Source organism: Camarhynchus parvulus, chromosome 5 (assembly GCF_901933205.1).
Source record: "Camarhynchus parvulus chromosome 5, STF_HiC, whole genome shotgun sequence".
In the NCBI taxonomy this organism is placed as follows: domain Eukaryota; kingdom Metazoa; phylum Chordata; class Aves; order Passeriformes; family Thraupidae; genus Camarhynchus; species Camarhynchus parvulus.
This window is the reverse complement of record NC_044575.1, coordinates 49373587-49387014: the sequence shown is the minus strand read 5'-3', so window position 1 is coordinate 49387014 and position 13428 is coordinate 49373587. Positions and strand designations below refer to the sequence as shown.

General features: G+C 46.9%; 1 protein-coding gene across 1 annotated transcript in view; it reads left to right on the top strand.

Moving 5' to 3' along the window:
- CCDC85C (coiled-coil domain containing 85C) overlaps window positions 1-13428 on the top strand; it is a 111327-nt gene that overhangs the window by 53742 nt on the left and 44157 nt on the right.

Genomic DNA, 13428 nt, shown 5'->3' with positions numbered 1-13428 from the left:
TGAGCACTTGGAGGATCAGGAGGTCTCCTCCAGCTGCCTGCACCCTGATTCATTGTGGGACTGATTTTATTATCCCCAGCGGCCAAGTGCTTGGGCTCTCCTTGGCTACCCCAGGCCAGGTGATGGATGGTTCCCTGGTTTGCTGTCATCCCCAGGGATTTTTCCTGTGGGGTGATGCCAGGACAGCTGCCCTGACAGTCAGGGATGCTCAGCATCCCCTCTAAGGGGCCAGTTCTGGCACAGATCAATCAGATTTGTAGTGTACTTCCCTAAAACTCTTGGCTCAGGGCGGTAGCATGGACAAGAGTGAGTTACAATTATTAGGGAAACTTATCTGAGGATAGACTTGCTGTTCCTAAATGATATCTCCTATAGTTATTGTAGTAGCACTGTATTATTAACTTGTTTTAAAACAGGTTTTGTTCCCTTGTCTCATTGTTTCAATCCAGCCCAGTGATACACTGTAATCTGTGCCTCCACCTTGTTTCTACTCCCATCAGACACTGCATTATGAAATTCTTAGGTATGCATTGTCTAGCCTTTCTTTCCAGGCATGAATTATAGATTTGCAGTATTTGGATTCTTAAGCCGTACCCTGTGTCACTTGGTTAGGTATCTGGAGTTCTTGTTCTGCTCAGTTCTGGGTTATAGCATATTTTTGGTTGGCCTACTGCTGTTCCCAGCTGGTCCTGACAGAGCCCATGCTGTTTTGGCATAGCCAACACATTCCACTTGACAGCCCTTCTCCTGTTTAATTTCCTCTTGCTGACTCCCATGCCAGGAAAGGGCTGCAGGTAGGAGTAGGGGCATTGCTGTTTCCCAAAACAAGGAATTTCCTTTCACCCTCAGGTAAGAACATAGGCAACAGTCTCTGCTCTCTTTGTGTAATTTGGTCTCCTCTGTGGCACAGTTGTTTATGGTTTTTTGGTTGAACTTTTTCTCAGGTGAAAGCTGATGGGGATTGGATCCATGCCATCTTCCAGCTTGACACTGAAGTACAGTGAATAAAGTGTACATACTTTATCATTTTTTATGTGTGGCTGTTTCTCCTGACTGTAGTGAGTCCCTGAAGATGTTTAGGAGGAAGCACACCTTAATCTCATGATCTCACACCACCACTGGATTGTGTTTATCATAAGCCAGTTAAGTTAGAGGCAACTGTAATATGTAATGTTTAACTACAGGGAGCCTGAGGCTGAGGGGTTTCTGCTGCTGGATGGAAAGGAGGAACTGGGCAGGGGAAGAGAAAATAAATTCCTCAGAAAAATCCCAGATCACAGGGGAACAGTCTCTTCTGCCCTGGACTGCAGCAGAGTATTTCTTCCCAAAACACTGGGTGTCTGGGAGAGGCCAGCACATTAAGCCAGCTAACTGCAAAACACACAGAGATCCAAACTGAGCTGTAGGTGAACGCTGGAGCCTTCACAGGTGCCCATCCTTGCAGGGAGGAATCACTGACTCTACAACTGCAGTTATTTTTGGCAAATAGGACTGGGTGTGGGGCTTCTGCCTGCAGTTTAGCAAAGCTCCATATCCCTGGCCACAGAAATTTGTGTCTTTGACACGTTCGTGTACAATCCCCAACTCCAGACGAGCTTAGTGTGCAGGGATTTAGACGTTTCCTGGTGAGGGACTCACAGCTATTTTAGGCTTTCTCCCCTTTTTTCTTTCAGAGGGTCTTACTAGAAATTTCATCCAGAGCTAAAAATTGCTTGAAACTGAGTGTGTGGGATAAAAAAAAAAAAGCTCTTTTGATAAAACAGTGTTTTCCTACCAAAAGCTGCTTTACCTAAAGTTTCCCAGCCAGCCCTCATCCCAAGTGGTGTGGCACTGTGAAATGAGGCATCTCCCTGGTCTCTTGGCCAAGAGCCCTCCCTGCCAGCCCCCCAGATGGGAATGAGGTTTGTTGCCATCCTGTGCATCAATGCCAGTTATAACTGGGTGAATGCTTTTTGCTGCAAAAAGCATTAACACCTTTGCTACCTTGCACTTTTTTAGGCTCAGGGAGAGAGCTGGGGGCAGACAGTGCTGAGGTTAAAGATGAGATGTAGGGCAGCCTGTGGAGGGGGGGGATAATGAATTCATGGGCACATGGAGACCATTCAGGAAGCTTTGGGCTCCTGTGGGCCCCTGGGTGGAAGGACTTTGATCTGACTCCAGCCTTTTCCCAACTTTGAATGCGTTCCTGCTCTCAGCCCTGCCCTCGCTGCAGACAAAGGCGAGGGGAGCAGGGAAGAGGAAGGGGGGCTGTTTACCCTCATCAGAATGGTCGAGTGGCCTGAGTCAATACAGCCTATTTTTCATTAACCTAATCATTAGTTTTTCCTCACTGCCAATTAAATTTTTCCTGTCAGTACTCAGAAGGGCATCATTTGAATCTATGAGATTTTAAATTTTTTTTAATAGGGAGCTTCCTGGACATGGTGGGGTTATTTGAGGAGTGGAAATGAAAGCTGAATTTCTGTCTAGATGGAAGAAGATTTTTTGAGTTTTAATTATCACGCAGCTTGGATTCCTGACGGTTGAGGACTGTATTGGAAAGGCTGGTTTCCATTGTGTGGAGTGGATAATTATGCAGCCCTCTCCCAGGCTCACTGCATTTATTGTCCAGAAGAATCTTCCCAAGCAAAAGGGGGGAGCAGATTTACAACCCAAAATGCCTTTTTAGAGCCTGCAAAAGTTTCAACTTGATGTTTGCAAAGGAAAACTTCTGCAACTATTTGAGATTTTGTTCACTCTTTTAACAAAATAACCCCCACCAATTAATCTGGTGATCTGCCTTTCCCCTCACAGGTTGCTTAGGAAATAGTTTTGTAAACTAAGAGAGCCCTTCTGCAGCCGGACTGCTTTGTGCTATCAGTTTCTAAGCAGAATTCCTGGCAATGGGAATTTCTGCATAAAATCTACTGTCCCATTTGTATGTACAGTGTTGAATAGTAGATTTACAGCCATCCAAAACTTGGAAGTGCTTCTTACCTAGGAGGTAATGTTAATCTATCCAGGAGAACGTGTTAAAGGATTCAAAGAAACCTAAAATGCCAAAGCAAAGCTCATTTACAACTGTTCTCTTTCACAAACCTTTGGATTAACCTCGTGCCTTTCTCACTGAGTTTTGAACCATGGATAGTTTGAAGTTTGCCATGAAAATGGAGACATTTCAGCAAAGATCTGGTCAAATCTGGGGAAGCTTTTGGAACTGCAACAATCCCACCAAATCCTCCAAGGGTGGGATCTGATCTGGGGGCAAACATCCTGTGCAATTTTGATTAGTGTGATGAGATGAAAGAGAAAAAAATGCTCATTGTGGATGTTCACTCTTTTTCTCCTTGCTGAGAAGTGGAGCAGCAATAGTGCAAACTGGGGACCGGGGAGGAGAGTCCGGAAGCACTTGTGCTCGTTTCAGTGGATTTGTAAGAGATAATTTAGCAGGACAGCTGTGCATGCAAACATTTCAGATAGGCTTTATTTCCAGAGCTTTCTGACTGTGACAGGGTGGCAGAGGACTCTGAACCCAGCTTGACTATTATTTGCAATTCTTTTTTTGTTTGAAGTTCTTTTGGCGTGAACCCAAGAGGATTTGGGCTTCTGATAGCTACGTTCCACGTGGTTGTTTTGGGGAAGTTAGCAACTTATTGTGGGGGTTTCTGCATTATTAAAATAGCTTAAAACAACCCAGTCTCCATTTTCCATCCTCAATTTTCAAATCAGTGCTTTCATTTGTCCTGCCCAAAGACTCATAGACACAGACTCTGCTGTCTCTGTAGCCCTCTCCAGCCCTTTCCTCTGACAGGGTGCCTCCAAGCCCTGACCACAGTTGGACTGTCAGTGCTTCTGAGGCTGCTTCCTAACCCACGTGGTTTCCTGGCATTCTCCAGCTTGCCTACATACACTGAGCAGCCTCTTTTTTAAGCTCCTTCAGCTAGAGACCATATGTTGTTACTATAGTCATACCAAGCCTCGTGCATGTTGGCCTTCTGTGATTTAGGACTGTGAATTTATGTGGAAAAGCTGGATAACTCTTAAAGATAAAAACCCTCTTTTTTTGGTGGGGAAGTACTTTTGAAACTTTTGAAACCTCTGTCTGTATTTTACACAGCCATCTGTTTCTAATATAACCTTTTTATTGCAAACATCCCAGTAGTGTCAGAGAGCCCTACTCCAGCACTTGTTCTTCTCCCCACAGTCTTTCCAGCCCTCTTTTCTTCTTTGCCAGCCACTCTGCAATTAGGTGAGACTTTCTGCAGGTGATGGAAAACCAAAAGGCATGGATGGTTTCAGATTGCTGAATCTGACAAGACAACAGAGACTGCTTAGCGATTTCATTTTTTGCCTTCAAGTAACTCGTAATGTTTGCTTTCTGGAATTAAAGTGAAACATCTACAGATTTTCCTCATGTGATCTTGTACGGGTAGACATGGAAAACAGGATTGAAGGGCTCTCAGTTTCACCTAAGCAATCCCTTTGCCCCAGGTCAGACTCAGCTCTACCTAAACTGCTCCTGACAGATGTTTGTTTAACCTGCTTGTGAGAGTCATCATCAATGGCAATTCCACTGCCTCCCAAGGAAGCCTCTTCTAACCTTAAATATTGCTGTTATTAGAGACCTTGCTCTTCCTGGATGGAGACGGAGTACAATTTATTCACTTTTTTATTTTTCTGACAATCATTTGCATGTTTGAATCCATTACTGCATCTATGTTTGGTCTTTTCTTCCCCAGGCTAAGCAAGCTGGATTCCTTCAAGCTCTTCTGCTAGATTGTACTTTCCACACTCTGATCCTCCTTATTTCTCTCCTGAACTTTTTCCAGATAGCCTGCATGAGTCTGGAAGCGTGATGCCTAAAAGTGGACACAGATCTGTATTCAAGATCTTTAATAGCACTGGTAAAGGAGGATTATTTCCCTTGTTTACATACAGGTCTCTTGTTTCTGCATCATGATATGATCTCAGATACTGTTTTCAGCCTAACAACTGGTTCATACACAGTTTACAAGTTGCAATAGTCCCCAAGATCCTTTTTCACAGGACTGCTGTGTGCTGAATGGGGAATCAAAGGATGCTGCCACAAAGGTTTGGGATGACCTTGGCAGAGGCTGTGAGTGTGGCATGCTGGCAGTGGGATGGACTGAGCCTTTGGTTGATGCTGTAGAGAAGGGAGAGCAGCTACCTCAGCAGTATCCAAAGTCAGACAGGAAGGGTTGGGTTTTGGCAATGGGAGAGGGGAATTGAGTAACTGGATTGATGCAAACAGAAGTGAGTACAGCCTGTCCCATAGGTTTCAGGGAATTTCCCCTGGGACCATACTCTCATGCTGGCTTCTAGAGGCTGCAGTGTTCATCAGTGCCCCAAAAAGGAGGCTGTGGAGCAAAATGGGCCACTCTTGCTGAAAGATCCACACTACCCCAAATGTTGAGTCCTTTGTAGCCAGTGGAAAGACACTAATCGGCTTTGGGGCTTTTTCTGACCTGGTCACGTGATTGTGCTATCAAGATTAAAGCAGCACGAGGAAGGAAAAGAGGCTTAAACAGCTGAGGGTGCCTGGCAGGTCATTTTAACCTTTTCATAATCATTAAAGCTGCAGAATCCCATTAGCAGTGAGTGACTTGCAGCTTCTCTCCTCTAACAAGCACTGGTGACACAACTTTCTGTTCACCTCTGTTTCCCCCCCCCAGGAGAGAGCAACCCAGCTGCTTGCTAGGACCCAAACCTTGAGCCAAGTCTGGCCATTCCTTCATGTGGTTCAAGGAGTTTGTTGTACCAAGGAGAAACAATCCATGGGTCTATGAAGAGCAGAGGATTTATCTCTCTGTTTCTAAAATTAGCCTCTCTTGGAAGGTCCTGCTCAGGCCATACTGTGGTAGATCAGCCCTTGTCCATCTGTGGCAATAGCAGAGAGGTATGGGATAAGGAAGATTATGATGATCTCCTAAGTCACTTCTTTGGCACTGGTCAGTGGGCTATGGCTTTACTCTGCTGGGATTGGTGACAGCAGAAGATCCTGCACTGCTACAGTGCAGCTCTGACATGGGAAGCAAAGCTTTTGAATGAAGCTGTGTTAACTAAGGCATGAGGCCCTCAAAGAGCCTCCAGTTTATTGGTGTTACTCATCTTGTCCTCTCTTGGAAGTTTTCAGGAGTGCAGCATCACGTCCAGTACTCAATCTGATCCTCCTCTGTCTTTCCTCCAACTTCTGTATCTCCTTTTGTCTCTCTTCATATCATCTAGTAAGCTCTGGTGTAGAAATTCTTGCCCCACAGTGTCTGGAAGACAGGATCACTCTGATCCACCTGAAACCTGAACATTGTCATACTTTCCTTAGAATTGCCCTTTCTGCATTCAGGCAGAAACCATTGAGTACATCTAGTGGTTGCACGGCAATTGGCTTCTTAAAGAGGCCAAGAAAACCCTGAATTTTCCCTGGTGTCAGTGGGCTGTGATGGGTGTTGCAGGTATTGCAGCACCTGGGATTGATCTGGAGAGCACCTGCTTTCTCAGACAGGGGAGGCTTCCATGTGCAGGGAGGGAGAGCACTGCAGGGGATGCAAATCAGCTTTTCTCTGTTACACGTACACCAGTCAGGACTGTCTGGCTGTGCGTGTCTTGGAAATTAATATTTCTATCACTGTGTTTGCTTATTTCATCTAATTACAGTCTATTCACTCTTGACTGAAAGCTTAGTCTGAGGCTGAACCATCAGAAACTCACACTGATTTTTCTCGGGGTGATGCCCACAGTCAGGCATTAAACACAACTTGTAAAGCAAACACCTTTTTTCCCTTGGCTGTTTACCTTCAGAATTTCTGGGGGAACAGCAGGAAAGATCTCCCCAGGAAACCTGGCTGGCCAGCAGTGACTGGTGCCAGGGCTGAGGCAGTCTGTCCCGCAGGCAGCACGTCGGAGAAGCGTGGTGAAGGTGCTGTCCTCTGCATGCAGGCTTGCAGCGGGGCTGTGCAGAGCCCTGGAGAGCAGCACTGGGGTCCCTGCCCACTGCCAGCAGCAGAAGAGCAGCTCCTGGTTGTCCCTCAGGAGGGGGAAGGTGTGGTTTCAGATGACAGGACTTGGAGGAGTTTTACCACGTTCCTGTTTGGCAGGTTTCATGGTTGTGAGGGTTGGACATCCTCAGCTGCAGATGTTCTCCAGTGGTGCCTGCTGTTCTGTGCTGTGGTAGAGGGGCAGCCCCCACAGAGATTGTCATGTACACATCACCCAAGCAGGGAAGGGGAAACTGGTGACCACCATGCTGCAGCACATAGCACACACACACTGCTCCTTCCCTGTCAGCCACCTCCTAGTGAAATCCTGATTTCAGGAGCTCCTCAACTGTTGACAGTCGTTGTGGGCAGATATTTTACTGTGTGCAGAGATGATGTCATGGCTGGAAGTCACAGTAGTGAGCTGTAACAAATAGAGTCAGGAGAGACCTTACCAGACTCTCACAGACCAGCTTGAGGCTGCTAAGCACCCTGAGAGGTCTAATGAACTGAAACTGAGTGCGGAACATACAGTCTTGAAAACCTTCAGAGCTCGTAGTTAGAGGCTTGCTATGAAATGTTAATTAAATAGCTGCAGCAGCATATGTTCCATCCTGTCAGAGCTGCAGCACAGCCACGTTGCCTGTGCATAGCCAGTCTTGTTAGAGTTAAAAATGTGTGTTATTCTGAGACCATATTTCTTTGTTATTTGTGATTGGACTGGCTGCACACTCCTCTGTTGTTTTGACTGGTGTTTGAGTACCTGAGCTATGCCTGAGCTATCACCTGCACCTTGAAAATGAGGCCTGATCCTACCAGGCTCATTCAGACAGATGTTCTTGTGGGTGGCTTTGGATGCTGCAGATGGGCCTTTTATTTATTTAGTGTAGTCTAAGGCAGTGTCTGTTCAGTAGATGTGCTGCACCTCAGCTATGGAAATGTTTGAGATTTGGCCTTAGTTCTCTATCTGTGAGTGCATTCCTGCCATCTCTGTAACAGTGGCTGACAGAGTGCAGAGGAAACTTCTCCCTGCACAACCCACAGTGAATGAGGTGGTGGGACAAGAGCTAGAGCAGGTTGGTATGGTTTGCTTGCTGAATATCTTGCAGAGGTACAAAACACTGGGACCTTCTATTTACCATAGACCTTGTTGTTGCATATTCTCTTACCACATCTCAAGGGAGACCCCAAATTGTGACTAAGATGCTGCTGGAAAGGCATGGGATTTGGGATTAGCAGAGTGTGATATTTTGGACATGATGATCTTGAAGATGGGAAGATGATCAGGGAACACCTCTCCTCTGAGGAGAAGCTGAGAGAGTTGGGGTTGTTCAGCCTGGAAAAGAGAAAGCTTGAAGGAGTCTTAGAGCAGCTTTTCAGTACCCAAAGAGAGGGCCGCAAGAGAGCTGGAGAGGAACTTTTTACAGGGGTATGTAGTGATAGGAGACGGGTTAATGGCTTTGAACTGACAGAGGTCAGGCTTAGGTTAGGTATAAGGAAAGAAGTTTGTACAATGAGAGTAGTGAAATGCTGTCACAGGTTGTCCAAGAGGACATCCCTGGAAATATTCAAGGACAGGTGGATGAGGCTCTGATCTAGTTGAGGATGTCCCTGCTTGCTGCAGAGGCTGTGCTTGGTGACTGTTAAAGGTCCCTTCCCACACAGGTTATTCTGAGATTCTGCACCAAGGCCAACCAAAGAGCATTCCCTGAAAACCCTGGTGGTGCCATAGCAGAGGGCAGCACCTGTGGAACCAAAGTAAATCAGCTTTGGCTTTGTGGTGCCCCTGCTCACATTTGAGCCATCCACTGACTTCAGCCTGTTGTGAAATCTTGCCTTGCATACCAGTCTGAAACAGAGCATTGGGATTGGGGTTTTCTGGTAGGGGCAGAAAGATGGGGGCTGCCTAGGAAAAGCAAGGGTGGTGCATTTGTCCATCTCTCCCAATAGTTTCCTTTAATGACAATATTCAAGATATGTGAGTTTCATCTGCTTTCCAGCTGCTCTGAAACAGTGCTGTTGCTTTAATAAATCAACTTCTTTACAAGATATAACCACTGGCCATTTTTCAGCCTGCTTGTGGGTGTCAAGAAGCAAGACCAGTAGAGCAATATGAATATGAAATGTAGTGGGGAAGAGCAGAGATGTGATAATGAAACTGCCAACAAACAGCAAAGTGTTTTATTGAGCACAGGTGAAGGCCTTCTTATGAGATGATCTTTGATGGAAAGAGAGGAAGAGAAAATGTCAGCATTCCATCATGCAAAGAAGGCAGCTGGCTACATGGTGCAAATCTGGCAGAGCATCATGCCTTCATGTGCCTTTCCTCTGTGGTCTGGGAGAATCCCTTTAGGGATGCTACTTTTTATGAGGATAGGAGGAGCCTTGTTTGCAGGACACTGACAAAATATGGCTGTGCTTTGCTGTCATGAATCAAGCTTAGTTAAAGCAGCTCCTGGGGAAGAAGTGCAGTGGGAGCAGGGGGTGTCCAGCCTGGCCCCTGGGTGTGTGGGGCACCTCTGAGCTGCATGTGGGGACAGAGCTGCAGTGGGGCACCCTGCCCTGGCCTGCCAGCCAGCACTCCAGCTGGGCTCTGTGTCACCTGTGCTTTCTAGCAAAAAGGCAAATCAAAAGGACAATTCAAACCTCAATGGGGTGCTGTGGAAGAGAACTAAAGCACCTCTGTTGGTTCAAGTCTGCTCTTGCCATTTTGTTTGGTATTGCCCAGGCTGGGTGTAAGGACTGTCCTGCTGGGAATGAGTCCTATCAAAGGGCTCTTGACAATTTTCTCATCTCACAGACACCTACATTAACCTTTTCTGACGTCTCTGGTATGAGCTGCCCTAAGTAAAGGGTAGTTTTTCCTTATATTCATTTAGGTGCTAGTGTCTCATTGTGAGAAGGTTTTAAATAAAAGTGTCTCAATCCCAACCTCGCAGCTACCACACAAACCTCTGCTCTGCATTCCTGTGGTTGGAGAAGTGGCATACAAGGAAATGAAACCATTTATTTTGCTGCTGTCAAAATAAATGTGTAATTTATCATATTTACCCCTCTGTCAGATTCCTCTGAAATCTCAGATGAGAATCAGAAAGGCTACAAGTGTCTTTTAAAATTACACTGTTCTGTGCTCTGCAGGCTGCAAGATTGTTTTGTTTGTAAAAACAATTCCTAATTTATGTTTTTACAAAGCTTGAGGAGCCAGACAGCTCCCTGCTCTCTGAGAGACCATTGAGTTAAAACAAGGTAGACTGATTTGTCTTGCCTCCATTTAGCTGTAATGAGTATTAAGTGGTTTATCTATGTGGAGAAAAGTTACTCAGCTAGATTACATCCAAGCTGAATTACATCCCATTCCAGATGGAGTATGTTTTTTGGAGCAGTAAATCTTGAGGAGGGTGGATAATAACAGTAATGTGCCTTTCTGAGCTGGAGTGCAGCTCATGGGCATAATGTGGGGAGCTCTACATCCAATTAATTTTTCCAAAGCTTTGTAGAGATGCAGGACTTCAGGTTTCTCAGCTCTGTGAACAGTTTAGCATGTAGAATTTACATGGTGCAAGTGAGGGATGGCTGATGGGGATTACAGTTTTCACTGTCGTGGGTAGCAGCCTGGCAGGGCACGTTCTGCCTCTCCCCAGCTTCCTCTGCTGTGTGATGGCTGCCACAGGGAGGGAGGCTGCTGAGTGGGATGTGAAACGTTGTGATGGGAAATTTCCTTCCCTCTGGTGCCATCTGGCCCACTGAGGCACCCACTGCTCGTGCAGCTGCTTCTCGTGGCCCCAAGGGGTAACTGGAAGAGCATGTTTGCCCCGCTGGCATCCCAGGCAGCACTGAGAGCCAGAAAGGTTATCCTTGACCACGTGTCCTTGGCCACCATGCTGGTCTGGTCACCAGCAGGGCTCCAGCCGGTGAGAGTGGACTCAAAGTCAGTGCCATGAGGTGTGGCTGGGTGGCTGTGCTGGGTTACACTGCTCCAGTGCCTGAGTCTGGGGGCTGCTCCAGCCACTGAGGAGAGTGCTTTGGGCTGGTGAGGGTGGAGCGCTGCTCACAGCTTGGGCACAGCAGGGAGGACCATTTGTTTGATTTCTAATGAAAAGGGATGTGAGGGTCTGATCAGTCAGTGATCCAGCCCTGCTGCCTCTCCTAGATGGGTCACTGAGGCTGTCCTTGTCTCCTGGCTCTGGGGGAGGCAGGAGAGGATGGAAACTCACTGATAAGAGAAAGGTCAGAGTCAGAAAAATGTTGGGAATGTGTTTCTTGATATAACATGGGTGAGACCTAGCCTGGGATTTCACTGCTTAGCCTGGCAGTGTTACTGCCTGCTGTTGTGAGAGTTATGAGCTTTTTTAGAACTGAGATCAAGATGCAAATGGTTCATCTGGCACCTGCCTCAACACAGGCAGGTCCAGAAGATGGAGCTGATTCATCTCTGAGGGCATGGCAAGGACTGGGATGGCTCTGAGCACTCATTTGGTTTTTTTCTATTTTTTTCCTGTGTATATTCTATGTTTTCATAGGGTGTTTTCTGGCTGAGGTCAGACATCAAACATGGTTTGAGGTTGAACAGTGGTGTCTGAAGAATTCTAGCAGTTCTCAGGTCAGGCTTTCAGAACCAGTGATGTGCATTGGCTCAAAGGATGCAGGGCTTGTCTTCCTAAGGAATATCCCTTTTTTTTTTTTTTTGGTAAGGGATATGAAACCACAGAGAGGAAATAATTCTCTATTTCCTTTTCTTTGGCAGTCATGCTCTATTCTTTTCATCAACCAGCCAGCCAGTCCTGGTAGCATTCAGGGCCTGAACATGACAGCTTCTGCATCACCATTCATCCAGCTAACCTGAATTCCTTGTACTGCTGGCACAGTGAGGGTACTGGTGGAGCTGGGATGCAGGTGGGAAGGACACCTTATCTGACCAGATCTGCCAGTGGAAGCTGTTGTATTCAGCACACAGCCACTAGTCTCTGGTTGTCTTCAGACAGAGATGGAGGCTGGTTTTGGAGCTGTTTGGCCAAATGGGTATTATTGTACTGGTATTAGGGGTAAGTTAACAAAGTGTGACGGCCTGGAGCACAGAGGGGTCAGACCAAAGAATCCATGGTCCTCCTGGCTTTGACAATCTCAAACTCCCCTTGCACCCTGCTGGAGGACAGGTTCATTACTAATTCAGCAGGTTCTTCAAGCTGATCCCAAAATCTTGCCACATTCAGCACCAATCTGCTGCAGCATTCTGCCCAGCACCCTTAGCTGTGCGTGGGCAATGCTGTGGTGCACGAGGCCTTCCCAGGGAAAGAGCTTTAGATTGATTCTGTAACCTGCTTGGTTTGCTCTCTTCTCCCCTGACCTGGAGACTCCCCCATGTTGGGGTGCTTGTTGGGCTGAGTTTGTGCTCCCTGCAGCTCAAGCTGATGTTGCTGTGAACCTTGTCACCACTTAAGCTGTTCACTGAACTTACACAGCTCCCTACAGTGTCTTCTTAACCTTTCTCATGGGGACTTGTTTGGATTTCCTGGGTTTGAACAAAGCATAATCCAGTCAAAAAACTGAGCATTTTTCCTCTGACAGTGTGCTTTAGATGGGCACTTGACTCAGATCCATCCTGCTGTTCCTTTGTGTGCTTTGGCACTGGTCTATGGTAGCACTTTTTTGAGCATATTCCAGTTTTTCCCTTGAGTGGCCAAAGCAGTGTCAGTGATTAGCTGTGGCTGCCCTGCTGGTCCTTCTGCTGAGGGGCCAGGAGAGCATTCAGCCTTAGTGCTGAGAGCCTTTGGCAGCCACAGAGGCAGAGAGGAGCTGTTCAGCACAGAGCCAGCCCAAAGCTCACCCCTGTGCCTGCTGAGTGTTCCTGTGCCAGGGCTGCAGCCAGAGGTGCCTGCTTTCCATGGAGGGCTGATCCCCAAAGGTGCTGGTGCCACAGCAGCCCAAAGCTCACCCCTGTGCCTGCTGAGTGTTCCTGTGCCAGGGCTGCAGCCAGAGGTGCCTGCTTTCCATGGGGGCTGATCCCCAAAGGTGCTGGTGCCACAGCAGCATGCCCCCTGGCACTGGGGGCCTTGTGTCAGCACCTGGTTCCTTGGCCATTCACGCTCAGCAGGAAGTCCTGGGGTGGAACAGTGGCTTCTGCAGTCACACCATAATAAATGAGATGAGGGAAGTTATAATTTTGAACTTTTCAGAGCCCCTTTAGAAGTGTGGAAAATGTTTGGAGTTTTTAATATACTTATGTTTCAAAACTTTTCCTCCTGCTGTGACAGCTAATGGCCTCTGCTACTGAAATTACAAGCAGAGGAGAAATTTTGCAAAGATGCAATTGTATGGGAGCAACTCATCGAGCTGTAATGAGAATGGAGAAGAGCTTGTCCCAGTGTCTTTTATTTTCTTCCCTGTGAAATTTTCAAATGTGTTTCTTCTAGGCATGGTTCAAAACAAAAGCCAGATGCTTTGGAGAGCTCAGCCACCC